The sequence below is a fragment of the Phalangium opilio genome, unplaced genomic scaffold (assembly GCF_054372755.1).
Source record: "Phalangium opilio isolate 3A_F unplaced genomic scaffold, DU_Popi_V2 ptg000024l_1, whole genome shotgun sequence".
Classification (NCBI taxonomy): Eukaryota; Metazoa; Arthropoda; class Arachnida; order Opiliones; family Phalangiidae; genus Phalangium; species Phalangium opilio.
In genome coordinates this window covers 5288335-5301951 of record NW_028324155.1, presented here as the reverse complement: position 1 = coordinate 5301951, position 13617 = coordinate 5288335, and the positions used below count along the sequence as shown (strand labels likewise).

The window sequence follows — 13617 nt, the reverse complement described above, 5'->3', positions numbered from 1 at the left end:
ATAGATGTTTTCTGAAAGCACGTTCGTGCTAAAACGAAAACGAAGATAATAAATATTCGGAATATTTTTCATTCCAACACCGGAAACGAAATAAATCGTAGGCAAAACAGTTAAATTTCTTTTTTTTTTGGCTATATTTTTCTCCAGAGCTTCCCAAGCTTCCCCATCATTGAAAATGGGGGAGAAAGTTGGATGGGATTTGGATGGAATATGTTTTTGGGGTGAGGGTTGGGTTGGTGCTGGTGCTTGGAGAAAAAGGTTGATAAGGGCAGTAACAGTGCGACCAAGGGAGTCATAAAAGACGTATTAAATCTTCATTTTGTCAGGCCATACTATTTGCCGCGAAAGAGAAATGGCGTTACGTTTTTACGCCTTGGAATTTATACCTTTTTTTTTCTTCTTTATTCCATATATCCCAACCCATACTCGTCAAGAGGAAAAGATGACTTGGGGGCTACAGTTTATCTCATGTATGGTATTCAATGGAGTTAACTTTAAATCCAATACGAATTTAGGGTTATTTCTACCGTATCTTCAACTTGAAACGGAATTTCTCAGAAAGATGAGGAATTTTTTCCATCATCTCTTTACAGTCTCACAAAGTCTACGACTATTTTTCTCCAAATGGTCTCCAAAACCAAAAGAGAAAAAAATTCTTCCGTCCGGAGGCGTCATCCCAAAAAACTACTGGGAGCTAGATTTTGAGTGCATCATCTTGAACCTCTCCGGTTTTCTTTAAACCTAACATAGTAACTTGACACCCAGGAAACGAATAAGTTACTGCTTTATTGCTATCAATTCATGCAATCTAAGCTGGCCAGAAGCTGGAAATTGAAGAAATAAAAAAAAAGGGGGGAGAGAGTTTATAAAGAATTTTTAATCTAGTTCTTCGCACATTCGCCCCTGTCGAAAATTGGTTTAATTTTAAGTTAATAAAAGAAATTTCATTTTGAAGTTTGAAAAAAATTCAAAATTTCAGAGACGATTCAATTTCGTCGCCTAAAGGGGGCGCCGGTAAGTGGTAACCATCTTCTCAAAATTAAATTAGGCCTAGAAAAGTAGAAATTCCTTTCAGAGAATAAAACAGCAAATAAAGCGTCTGCTTCGAGCCAACCAAGGCTTAAGGCTAATTCTCTTACAAGCTTTATCGGTCTTCGTTACGTAAAGAGATTAAAAAGCTATCGCTCATAGCTTGAAACATACGAATTGGACCGCTCGGGAGCAAATACCAAAAATACAGCAACGACGATAACAAGATCTGGGCGCGCGAAATCTATTAGATCACGTGGTGGTCTTGACCAGTTCATTGGTCCAACGTAAAGAGTAAAGACCGGGGACTTTTGGATGTCAACACACACGCGGGGGACTTGGGTTTTTCCCAAACGCTATAGGAAAGAAGGAGGCGCGAGGAATAAGGCCTAATAAACTCTACTATAAGGGTATCGTTTCCATGGTTACCGCTCGTTTAGTTTTCTCCGTACTAAGGAAGGCGCGTCGAAAACCATGAGAAAACTCCTAACTCAATTAGGGATCGTCTTTTTCCCTAGCTTTCCCGCGCCCTAACCTAAGGCAAAAAGACAATGGGATAAATCACTTAGCAGCTTTTGGCGTATAACGTCGGACCAGCCAAGGGGGTTTCCCATAGCTATAGTATAAGTTTATAAGAGAGACCCGCGTACTATAGAGCCAACAAGAACCTTAGGAATTTATACAGGAAAGTTATAAGACATAGCGAAGTTGGAGGGTGTTTTCCGAGGGGTTATTTACTACCTAGACAATCATAACTACGTTTTAATTTTACAGTACATATACATTTAAAAGCCATGCCTTCAAAGTGATGAAAATACCTAACCCGTGATTGATGGATATGTGTACGTGGAACCTTATAGTGATTAGCCCCTCTGTTATAAGAAAGGAGAATTCGTAAACCTCGAGGTATTTTATGGGGGTTTATTTATAAATAAGGTTACCAACCGCGCATAAAAATGCAATTTTGATCTTCTCGAGTATAAAGTTTTTAAGAAAACAAAGACAAATGGATTGGCCGACGGATGGAGATACCCACGTGATTTTTTTTGCGAAATCATATTTATTTCAAAATCAGAAGGACTACTTATTTTCTTTGAACTTTAAATAAAGATAAACCTTACATGGTCCTTATAGATTTCCAACGATTAATAAAACAACCTTTTCGAGAACTTAGATAAATGATTCGTGGGTCTTGGTTTATATACAGACATTAAAAATTTAAGATCACGACGTGGAGTTAGATAGATATAAACCAAAGAAGGGTGAGAGGGGTGAAAGTTTAAGAGGGTTCAAGGTTGCTGGGGAGTTCTAACCCCTATTACCCAGTCTATATATATATATATAAGAGTTCAATTTGCCTCCCTGGGGTTCCATCGATTTCATGTCCCCTCACCCTCCGAAGAAAGTTTTAGGTATTTGACGGTGGGGTTCCTAATGCCTTTAGCAAGAAAGTTCGTGTGGGAAATACCTAAAGTCTACCCTGGTGCTACTCTGGAATGCCCCGATAAAAGTTGCAGCGTTAAGGGGAGTATTCGTATTGCATCACCTATCCCTTGAAATTTACCAACTTAAGGGTTGACTAAAATGAAGGCGTATACGATCTTCCCTATATACTTAAGCCTTGGTCTATTTTTCCCTAGGAAACACTAAAATGTGTTCCATTATCCCAGAGCCACTATTATCTTAAGCGTTAGCGTAAAACAAATAATTCCCAAAGGTGTTAATAACGCTAAAGAGGCACGTGAGGGTGTAAAAAACTAGGCTTAAAACGGTATGAAGATATATGGGGTGACTGCTTATAGAATAGTTAATAATTTAAAGCCAGATTACTTAAGGAAAGAAGGTTAGGAGGTGGTGGCTTAAGGAAGGCAAGGCGACATTGTTAAAGACAAGGTATACTCCAGATTTTTTGGAGGGTGTATGATAATCTTTCGTAATTTTCTTTTTTATTCGCAGCAAGCAGAGTTTGCGATCTTTCACGTCACGAAGGGAAATCAGTTTTTAATCTTGACAGGGACCTTTCGAGCTTCTCCTTCAGTTTCATTCAAGAAGTTCATTTGCGTGAAGTAAATATTACAGAGATTAAGAAACTGTGCCTAAACCTTCAAGGAAACTTTCAAAAGAGCTTGTAGGAGTTAGGCCTAACATGAATTTAAAATAGAAAAGCAGCACGTGGGTGATTTATTTCGCGCCAAATTTGATTGAGTGATAGGTTCGTACACGTTTTACAGGAAATTTCTTACTCTGTTCATAAAAAGATTACTTTAACTAATGAACTTTGGTTTTGGTAGCAACAAAAAAAGGGCGAGCTCAAATATTATAAGAAAAGAGAAGAGACAAGCTAGACGAACGAAAAGAGAAGATCCTCTCATACACACACACATGCACACTCACAGTCCTGTCAACACTTCATCTTATACTCTCATCTCATATTGCCGCTTTTCTTTCTGATATGCAGTGCACTATGGGATTGAAGAATCAGCTTCACGCAGCTCCCAGGGTCTATGGGGAATATCCTCTATCTATCTTTTCTATCTCTCACTCTCTTTCTCTCTCTCGTCTCATGGTAGACAGACAGCCACGCGACGATTTGACCCCTCCCTTCAACTTCTCTTCCCAAAATCTTCCTTCTATCAATTCAAAAATGTTAGATGAAAAAGAAACCCTAGCGTGTTTGGGTTTGGGTTTGGCGTTTTGGGAATATTTCTCGCGTTTGGGAATAGGAGGAAAATATGTCAAGGGGTTGGAATGCTTCTACCAAAAAGCGGTGACTGATTTTTGGTTCGTGTAAGCCGATCTCGGAAAAGGATCTGTCTGGTTTGGTATGTTTCCAGCAATATTTGTATCAGTTTCCTCATATAAGTACTGAATTATCACAATCATATTTCTCTTAATCATTTCGCTAATGTAACGGACGCGAGCCTACATTTTAAAATATTTGTTTAGCCTAATATTTTCCCGCGCTTTAACAGTGCCTCGTGCTGAGCCTTGTTTTAATTTTTGAAATTGCACGCGCTTTAACAATTTATAGACGCATTGACACCTCAAAGGCCACGTGACTAGAAGAATAGGCGCTTTAAAAGGTAGTAAATCAAAGGAGAAAGGTATAAGATTGAACCACGTGGCGTGATAAAATCTTTTGAAACTCAAGAAGCTTATTCTCTCTCTCAATAAAGATAATTTATCTGTACAGAAAAAAAGTTATAAAAACTTTTCTTTTTAAGTTTAGCTTTCTTTTTCTTTCCATCTTCAAGTTTTCCTTCTTAAAGAAATCTCTTTTCTGGATGGGGATGTATGTAATCTAGCCCTAGATATCTTCAGGAAGCTCGAAGTATTTTGAGCTTTCTCGAGGCTTGAGCCTCCTCATCCTCCCCGTCATCCTTATATCCCGATTTTCTATAGAAAAGTCTCCATCCATGGTTCGGTTTCGCATCCTCTCTTGGCGTCCAAAGACTCCAAAAGATGGGTGTTAAATCGAGCTTTTCTAAAGTAAAGACGGAGGTTGAGGGAGACGGGTAGAAAGTTGATCGCCTATAGACGCGATTTTTCGAGTCCCAAAATCGGAAATCTGACGCGGATAGAATGAAAGAGGCAAGCATGCACTCGACGACGTGAAAACTAGGCGCTCTTCGTCGTCGTCTAAAAAAGAACCGTCAGGAATAACGTACGCCGGAAGTACATTAAGTGACGTATGGGCCATGCACTCCAGTCGTCTTTTAAAAACCTAAATTGATCACGTAGACGCGTGGTCTCTTTCTCTTTACTTCAATCAATTAACTTCCGGACGGTGTTAAGAACCAGCTAGAGGCCCCGAGGGTACTTCGACCAATCAGATGACGCCCTTTTAATCCTCCACCCCTTATATATATAAGCACTTTTCTAGCGCAAGCAGTAATCGTCAAAAATGCCGCTGAGGTTAGAGTAACATAGACGTCTTTTTTTTTAAGTCAAACACGGATGGTTGAAGGGTCCCCTTAAGAGTGTCACCTGCAGAACGGGACACACGCACCCACTACTAACGTCAACTGTAGCAAAAAAGTTTTTCGTCAACAATGATTTATAACGTCTCAAATTAATGTCTCTCTAGCAATGTGTCAACGTTTTTATTTATCGTTTACTAGGTGAGACGTATGAGGCTAAAGAATGAAAGAAAGTAAGCAAGCCAAAAAAGAAACGAAAATGAAAGCTAAAAGCCAAAAACAATCATAGCTCAATCGGTCTTAGTAAGTTAACAGTTATTGCTGGGGTTTCGAATCAAAGAAAGTGACAGATATCTTGAAATTTCAACTCGAATGACCCGCACTTATTTTGACCTAAAAGTAACCGGAACTTTGGGCAATCACAAACAGGGGAATAAAGATAATTTATGTGTCCAAGAAAAACGTTTAAGTCCGGCAGCTAGGGCTCGAGTAATTAAGCAAAATATGCATAAACATTCTCTCTCCTTAGGGGTTAACACGGGTATTTTGGCGCTCCAATTTGGAGGGTCATAACTCTGGTTGTATAAGAGAAACAGTTAGGAAATAGGTAAGCTTCTATTTTTAACAATCCATTAGGCCTCCTCCATCGAGGTAAGGTTGGTCGCTCCATTGAATATTACTTTATATGGTTTTGGACGAACGAAGGAGGGCTATGGCTCGGTTTGCGGAATGACCGCACCGCAAGAATTAATCGATGATCCTAAAGTACTTCCAACCTGTTCCAAAGGCAACCTATAACTTGGCCTTTTTTCCCAGCGATTTCCCATAACTTTCGTAATGGAGCGAACGTCAGTCTAGAATACCTTCGTTGCACAGCAAGCGAGCGAGCAAGTAAGCGAGTTAGCAGTCTCAAACCAGCAGCATCAACTCAACCCAAGACCCGATATCTACCTTTTTATATTTGTTTTTTTTCTCGAGATAAGCAAGTCACGTTTGGTTATAGTCTTCACCATTTCCCGGCCCGCAAATAGTGGCAGAAGGAAGCGAAAAATAATAATCGAATTATCGAACTCCGATAAAACTTTCCATCATATTCAAAGATAGGAAAAGAGACTGCGGAGGAGAAAACGAACGAGAACCGGATGGCAATATGTCGAAACTTGGGTTGCCAGAAAATTGACTCGACGTCATGGGACGTCGTACCGCGTCTGTTTGGTTAAAAAATGGCGCCCTGTCGTAAATAAAGAGATGGAAAACGAAACCCGGCCACAGTGACCCCAGTGGATGCGTGACACATCATCTCTAGTCTTCCGTCCTCCTTGTCAAGATTGTTTTAATAAACTTACTAATTAACGTGAAGTACGATAACTTTTTGACAGTTTTCTGTCGCGCCCCTTTTTTCGTCTACCACCCACAAAGTCGAGTAAGTTAAGTAACAAGCTACAAATCGGTGGTATTCAGTTACACCCTTGATCATAGAGAGATACTTTCAGCGCAAAAAGTTTGGAAGCAATCTTGGCTTGTAAATATACCAAAAAATACTGGATATAACTAACCTTTGACACAAACACACTTGGGTCTGCGCATTCTGTTTAGTTTCAGAGCTAATGAAAAGACAGTAACGATGTAATTGAACCAGTAGAGGCAACACGTTCTTAACTACCCCCGTTGCATTACCTTCTATCTTGTAAAAGGCTAAAGTTTATAAGGTGACTTAGACGATGAGTGGGTGAAAATGTCACTAGAGGTTGTTTTGGCCACGTTCATTTCGGTAATGGTGGGTGTTAACCTTTATATCGCCTCCCACGCGCAAAAAAATACGCGACAAATAAACCCATCTCATCAATAACAAGTCCAAGGCTTAGGTATAGGAAATAGGAGGACAAATCCCAAAGGATACAACATGGTTACGCCAAAAGCTGGGGCAACGAAATTTTAGCACGGATTCTGACAGACACTAGAATGTTTCTTTTTTTTCCACCCTTTTGTGGTCACGGTCGATTTTGACCTTTAGTACAGATATTGCTTAATTAAAGACATTCTTTGCGTGGACAACGCGAGGTTTTTTATGGACTGACCAATGAATGATCAGGTACCAAGATCACAATGTTCGTTTAATTAGACCGGGACTGAGGTTGAACTGTTTTTCCCAAGGGAATGGGATGGAGTATATACAAAGTTACTCTAGATGCTGGTCGAATTTGGATGGTCAAAAGGGTGTGGCAAATACAAGCTGACGAAAATACGAGGTACTGTGGTGGCGCGAGAGGGTTTTTTTCCTTTTGGTAAAATAAGCACGTACAAGTCCCTACGAGACTGCTGGCTGTGTATCGGTTTTGCGTGATGGTGGTGGCAGTGCGAGCAATCCAAAATGGGGCCTTCTAAAGCTTGAAATAGCAGCGAACCCATAATGAGGCGAACGAGTGATAAAGAAATTTGTCGAAGAAGTTAGTTAATTTGGTTCTACAATAATTGTGTTTCGGTCATTAGTGGGTGGAGTTCATTAAATGTTTCTCGCACATGCGCGGCTCAAGCATACAGTTACAAATATAGAGCCTCGAATCAGTAGGCATCAGGGAAGAGATCTACTGGCCTAATAGAGTACTTGTAACAATGTCTAAATTTGATATTTAGTGTTCAGTTTGCAACCATTACAACCCTACCACTCTCATTAACATCGCGTCATCTCTTTAAATAACTATCTTTTAAAAAAAGCTATTCACGAGTAAAACATAAAAACAAAACTTAAAAGGGCGAAAGAATTGTTCGATATTAGGCATACTTTTACGAGCAATTTTAATGGCTCGCGACACGTCGTTGTTTCGTTGACGAAATTTATTGTTTTGTAATAAACGAAATATGTAAACGGCATCTGGAACATAACGGAACATTACCAGGTAAGTAACCAAGGCCTAACTCGAAGCGTTCTCACACATGGTCGATCGTGACATAAATGACCGTACATTCAAAAGTACTTAATGGTTTTTAAGGACCACCACAACCACCAGAACTCAACCAGCGTATAAACAAAGTACAAAAAAAAAAAGAATGGTGGGAGCTAGAGAGGGGAAAAATATTCTAGTGAAATCCCCACCGCGTAACTAAATCGTCTCGGACCATTAAACAAACGTATAGGATGAGATGGATGACCATTTATCCGAGGCTTTACCATTTTTATACCGACCACCCTTGTGTCTTGGTTGGTACCATATATTTCGGCTAGGAAGGGAAAGATTAAATGACCAGAAAACGCGAGTATATAGGGTAGGTCGCTACGTCACGTGCTATGATTCAAATAATCCGTCATATTACAAGAGCGTGGTCAGAACTAATCAAATTTGAGTTTAGGGGACTGTAGTGCATGCGCGAGCGTGTTTTGGGTAAAACTAGCTATATATTTACGAATTAACTACTTACTTCCGTTGCGGGCATGAACAGTTGGCTAACAATGGTCAATTTATCATTAAAGAACAACAATTTCGTCAGTCAAAATTACCAAACCAATAATCCCCAATGTTTTAAAAGAGGACATCACTGAAAATTCTGTCCCTATAACTTTGGTGAAATTTCAAGAGGTTTTTAGTGGAAAAAACCTCCGATTTTCCGTTAGTTTCTTAATTGGGAAGGTTCGGTCGAAACTAGGGGGTCGAGAAGAGCTACAGGAAGAAGAGGAGTGGATAGGAAAAAAAATGGCTTGTTAGCCCCATAGCTGCCAGAGACTTTTCCGAGCTCGTTAGGAAAACTCGAGGAGTGCAAAGAAGAAGAAAAAAAATTGGGTCCCTTTTAAAAAGGGGCGACGCTTTAAGAAATAAGCTTTCACAGCGTTTATGGAACGAAGCTGCCAATTACGAAGCTCAGCTCGCTATAGCGATCCTGGGCGACACTCTTTAAAACCTTAGCTATATAGAAGAAGAAAAGGACCGCGCGTCGCTAGGCTTCTTGGGAATTCAGCAGGTAAGGTTGCTGCCCCCCCTATACGCTGGCTGTTTTTATCCGTTTAGGAGCCGATCACGTCCGACAAACTTGCCAATCAAAAAACGGAACGATTTTTCGTTTAAAAAGCCTAAACGCGCGTGCGAGCTAGGCCTATATGGAAAGCGAAAGAGAGCTGGAACAAAACGTTTTGTTTTCACACGAGGAGGGCTTACAGAGCGTGTCTTTGTTCATCCAGTCACGTTTCTCCATTTTCACAAGCTATATATATATATCCTATATAAAACACAGCTATTATGCTCCCAAGTCAATCCAAATGCACCACAGTATTTAAAGGTCAAACCGTTACATAATAGTATATATTACGAAAGGCAAGTTCTAAAATGAGTTATAGTAACTGGTATTATCAAGGTAGATCAATCGCAAATATACCAAATTTGTTTAAAACCAGATGGGATTAACCGTTACGCGTACAGAAAAGTATATATCTCTCCTCCAGACCCCTGGTGTCTTTAATAATTAAACTAGTCCCAATGATCAGTGCCCCTTGGGACCAGTCAGGCTCATGCAGGGTTTGAATTAAAAAAGTGATCCAACGAATTAAAAACGAGTATGGCCCTTACCATTCAACTTCTACTCAAAGCCCGTGGAAATAAATATATATCAAGTTCTTCCTTGCAAGTTTATCAAGCCTTGTCAAGAATTTGTATGTCGTTTAAACCAAACAGACGAATTAGCGTTAATAATAAATCAAGGGGAGCTAGCTATAGTATAGTGCAAATGAGGCTGCGGAGTATATCATCAAACAGACCCGTATTACGCTTTTACGCATCTCTCCCAAAGAGGAAATGTCGCTCAGAATTCCGTCTTTTCTAGATCGTTCAAGAAAGAGAGGAGCGAAAGAGAGAGCGCCTCCCGAGCGAGTAAGGACAAGAAATACCCTAGAGTCCTTTTCTAAGAAAGGAGCTATCAATTCAAGACGATACTGGTACCCCCCTAACCCTCCCTTCTCTCTCTCCAATTCTCCATCCCTTATAAAAATTATTACACCCTCTTTTCTTTTTATAAAGGACAACCGCCTGAATGAAGTCGAAGATAAACAAGTATGGAAGACCCTCCTCCTACTGGAGAAAGGACTAAAAAAATGAAGTTCAAAAGTCAATAGAAAGAAACCAAGGATTAACCTTAAATCAAACTGGTTCTTAGGGAAGATTCCAAGTGACCTATCTCACGTCGTTATGTGTTTCTGGGTAACCACCGAGGAAGAGAGGGTCTTACTCTTCTTACTACTAAGAGTTAACGGAAAAGGGGTCCCCGTAAGATCGTCGAAGCGAATAAGTCAAGGAAAGAGAGAGCGAGAGCGAGAGAGAGAAAAAAAGAGAAAGCCAAAAAGAGGGTCCCCCAATAACCAAGAGCTAGCTATATACGAATTCGTAATACGGCCTCTACATTAACTGTCTTCTTACAAGGGTTATTTATTTTATTTTCTAGCTAGATAGATGACTTTAGCAGTCAGCCGTATCGTGTTCGAACCTTTTTACGACCCAAGAAAAGGAAGAAGGGGGAAATAAAGGGGCAGAAATTGGTATAATCCGAAGTCAAGTACTTGTAGTACAAGTCCATTTTTGTTCAGTTGGTGGTTTGGAAAGATTTTACAAAAACCAGAAAAGTAACGGAGGTAGAATTTCGAAGATTCACGAGAACTTGGATAGGACTAGGCGTTAAGCCTAATTTTAAAATGAAAATTGAAAAAAGAGCGCGAGGGGCGATTTTTCTCGCGCCAAAATTTGAATGTTCCTACGTCAGACGGTTTTCGCACGTGTTTCTTAACCTTAAATGATTACCTTCTATTACAATAAACCCATATTCTAGCAAATGCGCACCAACCAAAAGTAAAAACGGGTCTTGGCTTTCTCAATTTCCTACAGGACGTAATAAAATATATACGTTTTTTTATCCTTTTGCAAAAAGAATATTATTGTTAGACACGAGGCTCCGGTTAACTTAACGGTTTTTTTTCAGTGGTACCACCTACAACCATTGCCCAAAAAAAAAATCGTCCTAAAAATACTTTTCCTTTTGGTAATGGTGGAATGACCAGCAGCGGTTTCAACAGGATCGTTTTCGATTTCGTTAAAAGTTTTTTTTATTTTATTTCTAGGGTTGTATTTTTTGATAGCTCCTAGGTTGATACGCGACGTTTGCAGTTGGTTATACACATATATTTGTTTGGTTTATTGCTAGCAACGTCTGGTCCTGGAAAATTCTTTGTACCAAAAAAAGAAAGAAGTCGTTTTTATGGTATTTCATTTTTTCAACTTCTTATTCCAATATACTTTGCAGGGCAAACGTAACAGTCAGTTAAAAACAAACAAGATTGTACGTTGTGGTTTTTCAAAAGAACATTCAACCCGCTTTATATTGCACTGGCAAAATATTGCGTATTTGCAGGGATGAAGAAAATAAAATTTTGTGGTAATATACGCTCTAGTTCTCAAGAGAACAATTGCCAGAGAAAAAGTAGCTAACATAAACAAAAATATATATTTTTTGGTATATTTTCATTTATATTGCATGAACTGATATAAAATGCGTTGAAAAATATAGTATATTTGAAAATGGTGCAGAGAAAATATGCATGAAGAGCGACTCCAAAGTTCTTTTTTGGCGTAATCGGTCATATCCAATGATGACCCATTTCTACGAGTGTTTTTTAAAGTATAAGGAATTTTGAGGTCAAAGTTCACCTCCATACAATATCTATGGCAACATCACATATTTTGAGAGCGCCTTAGGAAGTAACTGCACTTAAATATTATCAAACGTGACTTCGCATTCGGATTGTAATTTTGTCTATAGTTAATTTTAAATTGTTTAAACCAGTTTTTTTAATTTTAAAAATGATTAATAAGTAATAAATGCAATTCATCGTATAACTTTAACTCACGTTGCCCAAATCTTCAAGTTTAGCCTTTGCGCTTTCAAATAAGTTTTTAAAACCGAAACTAATATACTAAAGTTCACTTTCACCCAAATGAAAAACATACTTTTTAAAACATAAAAGCCTTAAAACACAAGTATAATAACAGTTTTGCTTTTTAAAACAAAACAAAAAAAGTGTGCAAGCTACAAGTCTGAGCAGCGTACAGCAGATCGCTTGGGGATTTTCATGCAAATTTATACTACAAACTCCGGAAATACATAAGAAAGAAATCTTTTGGTCGCGGGGAAGTTGAAGAAATAAGGAATATAAAAAAAAACCTTTTAGCATAAAAAGGTTTGGAAAGTTAAAAAAAAAACGACATTCGGAGACAAGGCTTCAAAAAAATACTCTGCATCCTCCAGGGAATGTCCCAGACAGAAAAAGAGAAACTACAGAGAAAACTTACTGATAACAAAGAAATCAATAACTGAAAAAACACAAGGCAATCCTAAAACAGGGGAAAGTTGAACAAACTATGATGGTATGGAAGCAGCCATCTTAAAAAAAAAATATCGAGGGGTAAAAAAAAACATCCATGAACTAATAAAACTCCGCCGAAGTTTCGAGATAAAAATATTCAACTGTTTCAATCATCTTTTTTAAAATTTGGTAATATGCAAATTAAGATCTATGATTGAGGTATTTGAGGGAGCAAAAAACTATACTGAATATGAAAAACTAACTTCATAATGCAAAAAAGAACTTTGTTTAAAACATAAGTTGGTCTGACTGAAACCTAATTCAAATGAAGTCATACAAAGAATGAATACATAGATTTCTTCCACTTGGAATCTTAAAGAGGTCATAGACCTCATATGATTGAAGGTAAGGGGAAGGGCTTAAAAATTTGTTAAACCGCTGGCTCCGCCTTCCTATCCTCTCACATATATATGACAAATGTCGACCCATAGATTTACTCTTCAGGAACACGCAAATAAGAGAACTTGTTTATTTACATTTGGATTCGACGCTCATACTAATAAATTCGGGGTTCATATGTACAACTTTTATATGAACTGATGAACCCTACAAAGTTCATAAGGTCAAGCTTGATACTCTTTATCATCCCCCAGCCATTGAGAAGGTATAACTTGGGACGGTGAAATAGTTACGGGCACCATTTCATTGAAGGAGCACTCGATAACGATGTCTTCAAGTTGAAAGACGAGAATGCATGATAAAAACCCCAAAAAAAGTATAACATTTTAACCCTATCCAAAATCCCCTCAAACCCCGGACCGCAATCACATCCCCTTTGCTTTCCACGATATCAAAAACTGCACTGCACGCGCACCGCACCATCTTCCCGCGTTTCTTGTATAAAATCAGAGTAGAACGGAACGGTTCCTAAATATCCGGGGTTGGATCTAAGTTTTTCATATAAAAAATATGAGCGGAATAACGTCAGAAAGAAGACTAGATATAAAATGCGGGAATGGTCAGAAATAAAAAAGAGCCAGAGTTGAAGGAAAGACAGCAATTTCGAGGATTTACATATATGGGATATATCAAAATCTTGAGAAGAGATCTATATACATATATATACAGGGTGTTTCTGATAAGTCTAGCACCATAAATTAAGGGGTATGTTCTTTGGGTGCACGATTTTGAGTCAAAAATGTAACTTCTATCTCCATTTTGATTGCCCCGAAGGACACTGTTTTCGAGTTAAGATTTGATGGGTGTTTTAGCGATGATTCCTTAATTAATTAAATTAGAAATCATTGTCTAAATCAGTTTCTCAATTAAATT

General features: G+C 38.6%; 1 protein-coding gene across 4 annotated transcripts in view; it reads right to left on the bottom strand.

Moving 5' to 3' along the window:
* The window catches only part of fra (neogenin protein frazzled), a 63069-nt gene that overhangs the window by 14226 nt on the left and 35226 nt on the right, over positions 1-13617 (bottom strand). The gene's annotated exons all lie outside the window — the stretch shown is intronic.